The sequence below is a fragment of the Oratosquilla oratoria genome, chromosome 29 (genome assembly GCF_046742065.1).
Source record: "Oratosquilla oratoria isolate Oo_2021 chromosome 29, ASM4674206v1, whole genome shotgun sequence".
NCBI lineage: Eukaryota > Metazoa > Arthropoda > Malacostraca > Stomatopoda > Squillidae > Oratosquilla > Oratosquilla oratoria.
The window spans coordinates 39758061-39767944 of NC_134805.1; positions in this window are offsets into that span (position 1 = coordinate 39758061).

The window sequence follows — 9884 nt, forward strand, 5'->3', positions numbered from 1 at the left end:
GAAGGAGAGCTACGCTCGTGATGTCCCGTCTCCATATCTCATTTTATCTAAACTATTTTTAAATTCATGTATTGTTCTTGCACACACTATTTTTTCATCCAACTTGTTCCAACTTGTTCCAACTGTGTGTGTGTGTGTGTGTGTGTGTGTGTGTGTGTGTGTGTGTGTGTGTGTGTGTGTGTTCGAGAATAGCTGGAGTCCAGGAGCCATATTTTAGTAGAAAGTAAACGCTGGACTCGTCGTAGAAAAAGTTTATTCCGACGTTTTTACTTTTGTTGCTAGAACAATTAATTTGCATTTTTGTCTTATTTAATTATAGTATATGTTACTATTGCTTTTCAAAATATCAATTATCTAATTGCTTTTGAAATGTTGCAAATAAGTAAAAAAAAATAAAGAATATGTTGCAAATAAGTTTAGAAAAATAAAGAATATGTTGCAAATAAGTTTAGAAAAATAAAGAAAGAATATAGTGTTCAAAAGATATTTAATTTCAATAAGACTTTTCCTGAACTGACCAGATCTAGCAAGAAATTTCTCATATTTAGAAGAATTTGCTTACATTTCAGAAATCTTCTCAATATTCCAGAATGTTATACAATTTTTTCAGAAGTTTCTAAAACATTTTAGAACATTCTATTCAATGAAGACATCTCAAGAATATTCTAAAATAGGTTCAAGAACATCCTCGAAATATTGAGAATATTCTGGAACACATTCTTAGACTAAGAATATCCCAGAGTACTGCTTGACAAAAGATAGGGGTGAATGGAGAGGGGTTGTGTACAGATGATGCTGTCATGTATGAGGGGGAGTGGGTGGGGGGTTGAGGAAGTATGCACAAGAAAAAATTTGACGTAGCCCGAAGGGATTTCTCCCCGTCTTCTCCTTTTCTGCATGGGGGACGGAGAGGGGGGGCGTCGCCGAATTTATGAAGCGGCCTTGCTGTGGATGTGCTGTGTCTTGCGACACTGCTTCTGACCCAGGGCAGTGGACAAGATACAGGGATGACCCGTCATCCAGGAGGTGCCAAGATAAGAGGGAGGGAGGAGGGTGGAGGGGAGTGGAATATGTAGGAGATGGAACGGGTGGGAGTGGTTTCTATGCCTTTTTCTTTTTGGCTACCCCCCGTGTAGGAGGAAAAAGCCTTTGGTATATGTATGTATGTATGTATGTACTGTTTGACAATATAAAAGTTGGGCTTTGCAGACCACCAATCAGTTCTGCTTTGTCTGCCTGAGAAGACATCACAAGAAGTGACATAGGCTGCAATCATTCTCCAGATGCATTCTGTTACATATGTGGTCAATTCATCAAGACAAGAGCAAAGAAGTTCTCTGTGACATCTGGGAAAATGTGTGAAGCTTACAAAGCATACTGCCTGTGAACAATGTAAGAGAACACTAGAAGGTAAGATAGCTGTTATTTTTTCAAGAGTAAAATCCAATTAAGAATTAAAATAGAAATAAGTTTAACAGAAACTCATACTGTTGTTCTTTTACAGGATGGTATAGAGGGGAAAACAGAGCCATGAAATTTGCTATTCCTAGAATATGGCGTGAACCTACTGATCACTCAACTGACTGCTTTTTCTGCATGGTGGATCCTTCCAAACGCCGATCTGGGAAAAATGCAGCTGCTGTTCTCTATCCAGACATTCCATCTTCCATTGCACCAGTACCACACAGTGCTGATCTTCCTGTACCAGCTCCTCCAGAAAGAAGTCAACTATCAGAAGAAAGCAGCAAGTCAGAAGATGAGCTAAACAGAGAGGAAGACTGTGACATCACAGATACAGTTGTAGTTGGGAGGAATCCTTACTACCCAAACCAAAGAGACCTCAATGACCTCATCAGAGATCTTGGTTTGACAAAGTCAAATGGTGAGCTTTTGATTTCAAGGCTGAAGGAATGGGATTTACTTGATAAGTGTGTGCACTACTACTACTACCGGGCATGATAGGTAAAGTGGAGGAGAGGGGGAAGGGGGAGTGGGGGTTTAGTGTAGAAAAAAGAATGAAATGGAAAGAGATTGAAGTCATAAAAACAGGTGTGGGGCAGACCCACTTGCTGTTTTTGTTATTTTACTTGTTGAGTGTTAATATGTCTGCCTTGGCGCGGAGCTTGATCTCCGTAGTTGTTGTTGTTGTTGTCGTTCCCTAGACTGTCTGTCCGAGCAGTCCCGTCTCCCCAAGGAAGGCCACAGCCGAAACTGGGTTTTCCCACAAATCCTTTATAGAGTGTATGTTGTGTTGTTTGCGTGCATGATTGTGTATAATGCAGTCTTCCATTATGTGTTGTATGGTATGGGGTGAAGTGTTACATCCTGGGCAGCTGTTCACAACACGGTCGTCCAGCCTCTTCTGGTAGCTTAGAAGTTGGTTTTGTTGGTTTTGTACTTGTAGGTACTTGCAGGTGTGCAAGTGACCAGCCAAAGAAAACGTCGCAAACATTTATCCAGCTTCTTTGCAAAGGAGGACAGGCTATGCTATTACAATGATGTATCAGGCTTATTTGATGATATTGGAATTGCTTGTAATGCAGATGAATAGAGACTTCATTGACAGCTCCTACAAAAGTCCTTCTGCATAATGAATACAAGTACCTATACCTGCCTCTTGCTTACTCTGTGCATCTTAAGGAGGAGACTACTACTGTGTAAAGATTCTACTGGAAACTTTGAACTGTAACAAGCATGGCTGGGAAGTTATTGGAGACTTCAAGATGGTGGCTTTCTTGATGGGACCGCAAGGATGTCTGGCCAAAAATCCCCGTTTTCTTTGCCTTTGGGACAGTAGAGACAGCAGCACATTATCAGAGAAAGACCTGGCCTCCAAGGATCGACACTACAGTGGTAGCACACAATACCAAACATGAGCCATTGGAGAATCCTCAAAAGGTTTTGTTTCCTCCACTACACATCAAACTGGGTCTCATGAAACTGTTTGTTACAGCTCTTGACAAGGAATTGTTGGCTTCAAATATCTTTAAGACTTCTCTTCTATGCATTCAGAGGAAAATGTAGAAGCTGGTATCTTCATTGAACCACATGTAAGGAAAAGGATTACAAAGGATTACAAAGGCGGAGCATGCCGACAGGAGACCTTTTGGTCCATATCTAGGTCGGATGCGAAAAAAATCATAATAATAAAATAATAAATAAAAACTATAATAATGTAAATAACAAATAAAATACATAAATAAATGCATAGGTATAGTTAAATAATAAACAAACAGGTAAATAGTAAATAATAATAAATTAACATATAACTAACAATTAATGAAAGTCAGACAGACAAATGATAACAAAACAAAAACAAATAATATAAGATAAATTATAATCATTACAGCATCTTGCTTAGGTGTTTATCTAAATGATTCTTAAAGCTTCGAACTGAACTACATTGCACTACCTGTGCAGGAAGTTTATTCCATTCATTCACTACACGGTTGGCAAAGTTGTTTCTACCTACTTCCAAATTAAATCTATTTCCGGACAGTTTGAGACCATTGTTTCTTGCCTGATTTGCATTCAATGTGAAAATTTGGTCACTTTTAATATTGTCAAATCATTTTAGAATTCTAAAGACCTGTATCAAATCACATCGAAGTCTACACTTTTGGAAAATAGATTTATATGTTTTAGTCGATTTTCGTATGATTTATTTCTGATATTTGGAATCAGTTTTGTGTCTTGCCGTTGTACTTTTTCCAATCTGTCAATGTCTTTAATGAGATTCGGTGACCATACGGAAACAGCATATTCCAAATGTGGACGAACTAACGATTTATATAGCTTGTTAATGAGTGATGGACTTTTGAAATCAAAAGATCGCGCAATGAGTCCTAGAATCTTATTTGCTTTCTCAGAGGCTGAAATACACTGCTTAGATGATTTGAGATCGTTACTGATAATTACGCCGAGATCTTTTTCACTATCCACTTTTGTTAACGAATTTCCAAATAATTTGTAATTGTACTTACTTTTGTTTTTACCTATGTGCATTACCTTGCATTTACTTGTGTTAGATTTCATTAGCCACTTTTCAGACCATTGCTGTAATTTATCTAAATTATGGAGTGATCAGAATTTCTACAGAAGCTCACAGAAAAGGAGTAAAAGCTTGGGAGGGTTTTATTGCTGTAGTATAGGGTTTTCTTGGCAACAACAAGCCTGATAAATATATGAAACTGGTTGAAGCTTTAGTGTAAAACTATGGTGAGATGGGCTGCAAAATCTCCTTAAATGTTCATATCCTAGATGCTCACCTCGACAAATTCAAGGAGAATATAGGAGCATATTCAGAGGAACAAGGGGAGCGCTTCCATCAAGATATAATGAACCTTAAACAAAGATATCAGGGATCTTTCAATGAAAAAATTATGGAAGACTACATTTGGGGGATTATACGTGAAACTGGTTTGTTGTATTCACGCAAATCAAGAAAAAGTGTTAATTTCTAATTTTAAGAATTTGTTTCAAAATGTTTTAAAATAAAATTTTATGTCATTTGAATTAATTTAATTTTATTTGTTTTGTTTTGTTTTCAAAAATTGTGAAAATTGTAAATTGAGCTAGTTTGGGACAAAAATAGTTCTAAAAACCACAATAGCAAAGTTTGACAGTAATACTATACATTTCCTATTGTTTTGCAATGAAAAGTTGGAAAATAACACTTGATTGTCAACGACAAAAATCGTGTTACATAGTTATGTATTCATCCATTTAACGGGCCATGACTTCGTTATTTTCCTTCCTCGGTTTATTCGCTTCTTTCTCAGAGATGGATCTTGCCACATTCTAAGCAATTTTAAACACTTCTTGTTATAGATGTCTTATCACAATGAATACAATAGTTTTCTTAATAGTTATTACCCGCAATTCCCTAGTGTTATCTTGATCATGACCTTTCAACTCTGTACAGAAAGTATTCCAAACATATCTACATTTATCTAAACACAGTATATATTAAACTGATACAGTGTCAAAATGTTTCTATTTTGTTTGAGACGATTGGAATCCCATATTATAAAGCATTCCCCTGAAACAACCAAAGACTAGGTTCGCGACAGGGTCATAGTTTTCTTTTATTTCTTCCGTGATGAAAAGCCTCCCGAGAGAAAACGGACATTGCCACGGGTAACGCAAGCCGAACAACTCCAAGCTATCTCAATTCTCTCTCTCACTTTTTTTTTTCACTAACCAGCTCCTCTTTATCTGGAATGTCATTCCTAAGACATCTTGCGTCGCAAATGTTAAACGCCACGGGTGACCTTTGCATTCTCCATATTCACGCTCTGGTGACGTGAAAAGTATGTTAGTGGAGTCAATTTTGTGCTTAATCATGGGGGTTGCTTAACGTGTAATATTTAATGCCGCCTGCACATGTGTTTATATAAACATATGTTTACGTTCCTAAAATGATACCTATATTTAATCTTTCCTTGGATCGTCTACAATTTAAATAGCTTCAAGGGGATTAGTAGTTTTATGTAAATGTAGTCTTAAACCACATGGGTACAGCCTGTTTCGAAATATTTAAGCCATACGCAATTTCCTTTTATCTTTACATCGTAAGCAATGGACATTCAAGTGTTTCCTATTAATACAAGCGATGAACTTGCACATAGGCAATCATGACCCGTTGTTCCATCAGATATTTGAACAAGCTGATCACGTTCCTGCCTCACTACGTTGGTACTTGGGATAGGTTGCGAATACAAACGAAGTGAATATTATGTTGTGTAGTTACACTGTGCAAGTGAACTGGTTTTCCGAAGTGCGCCATGGAATCTCAATTCGAAAATATATTGCCCAATTCACAAGGGTGGCGTATTCCGGGTTGATGTTTTACTAAATACTAACTGGTGAACCTTAGCAGCTCATAAAACCGGGGACTTCTCAAAGTGCTCATACATTGACGGTTCATATCAGGTTTTGTGCCATTTCGTAGATGCTGCTAACCTTTGCTGGAAAATAAATCGACAAATAGGTAGCAAGTATTTAATGACAACTGATTCATGTCGGTCAATTATTATTTCGAGATTAACTTGGATTTCACTCCTTGATAACTGACAGTGGTCTCCAACCCTTCCACAATTATATACAATATCTCTCCGAAAGAATGGTTGGCTTGCTGCCTCCATTATCATTGGAAGATGCAAATGATTTTCTATTAGCAGGGGGAATGATCGCAAGCCGATTGCCCCATCCTCTTGTGTGAAAAAAAAAAACGTTTCAATCAAGAGACAGTCCCACCCAAACCCCCATTCACCTCCAGGTAGTGTGGTTGTTCATAGGTTTTGGAGGAAAGCTCTCCATTATTCCCCTTCCCCCCGACACACAAGCAACTTTTTATGGGGTAAATACTTAGTAACCTTGAAGTGAGCGCTGAAACCATCGGCTGTTTTAAGAGAAGGTTAGATAACTTTATGGATGGGGATAATAGGTGGTAAGGGACATGAAACTGCCTAGTATAGGCCTTATGGTCTCTTGCAATCTCCTTAATTCTTATGTTCTTATGGCAAGAGGTTGCATACCTACATACTGGGTGTGCACTCGCTGATATCTTCTGACAAGGGACGACTCAAGGAATTGACGAAAAACAAACGAACAACAACATAACCAATAATATATTTTAATACTTTTACATATTACATTGAACTTATGAATTCTATAGTCAGAAGTAAAGAAAAATTAGAATATCGCTGGCACAATTATAATATTCAATATTTTGGTAATTAAAAGTATAAGAAAAGTATAACGTCTGTTACTACGCATCCAATCGTGTGTCATCATGTACATCTTTCTAGCTGGCGTCAGATGTTTCTATTCGCTTGAGATAGAACTAATTTTTCTGCCGTTGTTGCGTTAAATTTTTAACTTTTAACTACGTAGGTTGCTCCATCTCGCCCAAAAGGAAAACCAACAATTCCCTCTGCAGAACATGAAACATATGCCCTCAATGTGAACTTATAATTTTCGCTTCAGTAAGTTGTCGGCTCGGTTTAACAAAAATAACACAATCACAAAGAGATGACACAACTGTGATGGAAGACTACCAAGAATATTGTATTTCGATGTTTCTGTGTTTGAGAACTATTGTGCCAAATACATGGAGTCTCGTAGAGGTGCTGGAGAATCTTAAGGGGGCCGCAGAAAGGAGAGTAAAAGTCGAATATGATTAGCATTCTTTGGATGGAGATTAAGTTTCCAACAATGAAAGAATGTTGCGTGACTCTGGTCAGTAGGGGTGTCATAATATCTATATTACTGATTATACTTTTTTCAGTTTATAAAGAGAGGTAGTCGTGGATTAAGTGAAGGGGCCTTGCTGTGGATATGCTGTCTTGCTGCATTGCTTTTGGCCCAGGGCAGGATGATCCGTCATCTCTGAAGAGCTAAGATGTGTGGGAGGAAAGGGTGGTGGATGGGAGTGAAATGGGTGTCTTTTTATTTGGCTACCTCCTTTATAAGAGGGAAAAAACCCTTGGTATGTATGTGTGTGTATATATATATTTATATATATATATATATATATATATATATATATATATATATATATATATATATATATATATATATTATATATATATATATATATATAATACCCTACACAGGGTATATCCTGAAGGGACAAATAAGTTTAAAGGCATGGAAAATACTAATAAAAAAAAATCAGCATAGTTGCATCAATTTGTGGAATAAATTAGAAGAATCAGCCCAGGAGAACAATATGAATTTATTTCAAACAAAGTTTGATAGCTGGATTCATGACGTTGGGATTCTACACGCATAATTGTATATTACCTAGGCAAAAACAAGGTAACTGCACACAGACACACACAAACACATCGTAGCTTACCAGCGTTTCTATTATTGTAGATAATAACAGTTAAAATTAAATTTCCTATGTAGCGTACCTCCATGCATTTTGTCTTTTCGCCTTTGGGCTGGATTTAGTTGAATTACCGGTCTACCTCCTTGATTTTAATCCAACTTTTCCTCATTACTGAACTTTTCTATTTAAATGTAATTAATGATCTTCCTTCGTACATTTCGCAAGGATTCCCAGACGCAAAATCCGAGTGCGTATATGCAGCACACTTCTAGTACTGATGGGATGTCACCCATCAAGTGATTGGGGAACGCGCTGCAACACTTGGGAAACGTCGGTTGAAGGTATCCTCCATTTCCTCTCCTTCTTCTTGCACTCGTTTACAAAACATCTAATCACCTTATTCGTATGAGAATGAGCGGGTCCGCTTCCCATGGACATTTCTACAACTGTGTTTATCAACCAGGATGTAAAATTACTCCTAACCCTCCCCCCATATGTGATACCTGAAATTATAGTATTAATTCTGTCATACACTACATCTGACCTGGTCCCGTACATGAAAGTGGCAGGTACTTTCTTGGTCAAAGTTAATCTTATGCAGACCATTGTCATTGGTTCTGTTTTATGTTGTGTGTCTTCACGTATCGGAGAGGGGTGTATGGCCAAAAATATCAACCCGAGGAAGTAAATGATAGAAGAGTCGAGAATCGCCGTTTTAGAGCATTCAAGACAACGACTCACCTGTAAAAAATCAGACACCAGTGGGTTTGGTTCGTGCCATTTCTGTGAAGTAGATTTTTTAAACAGATTTCTATACATTTTCCTTATCGGAGCAGGTAATAAAAGTGATACGTAGAGAATCTAGCCAGACTGTTTATTCACACCGATTATATAATTATCAAACCGTGTAAATTATATATATATATATATATATATATATATATATGTATATATATATGTATATATATATGTATATATATATATATGTATATATATATATATATATATATATATATACACACACGTACTTTTTAAAAAATTATCTTTAATAACAGAAAGGTTATTTCGTCAAAATAAATATGCTAATTTACACAAGACAGTTCAAATTATTACAAGTGTGCATGGTCTCAAAGCAAAATGAGGAAGGTTGCTAGTGCACTCGTAAACTGTAGTGGGGTGGGGGGGTGAGGCCAAAACAAGTTTCACAAGAAGAAAAACCGGCGACCTAAACCTGACGCGTAGCAAGATGATAAATGCATAGACGTGGGAATGTCTAGGTCAGAAGATGATTAATGTCAAGAGTTGATAGTAAAGTGTGGTAAAGAACAGCCCCTGGGAGAATTCGAATATTGAAATAGATACGTTGTTGGAAACAAACCTCACACACCACCGCAGTGGGAAGCAACATATCTATCATCATTGATAAAAGTGATATAGTATCTGATTTGGTTAGGTTACGGTAGTTTAAGTCAGGTTAGATTAGGTTTGGTTGAGCTACGTTAGGGGAGGAGGGAATAGGTTAGTTCAGGTTGGATTAGGTTAAGTTATATTGGGTTACGTTATGTTGGTTAAGTTAAATTGGGTTAGGCCAGGATATGTTACATTAGGTTGGTGTAGGTTAGGTTAGTTTAAGTTCTGTTAGATTGGGTTAGGCTAGGTTACATTAAATTATTTGATTTAGGTTATGTTAGGTTGGGTTAGGTTAGGTTTGGCAAGGTAAGGCTAGGATAGATTAGGTTGTAATGGATTGGGTAAAGTTAAGTTGGGTTGGGTTAGGTTATGTCAGGTTAGATTAGGTTAGGTTATGTTGGTTTTCGTTAGGTTAAGTTGGATTTGGTTAAGCTAGGCTAAACTAAGTTTGGTTAGGTTAAATTAGGTTGGTTTGCATTAGGTTATGTTAGGCTGGGTTAAGTTAGGTTACATTACATTAAGTTAACTTAGGGTGGGTTAAGTTACATTAAATTAGATTAGGTTTGGTTATATTATGTTGGGTTTGGTTATGTTAGGGTAGGTGTGGTCAGGTTTGGTTAAGTTTGGTTAGGAT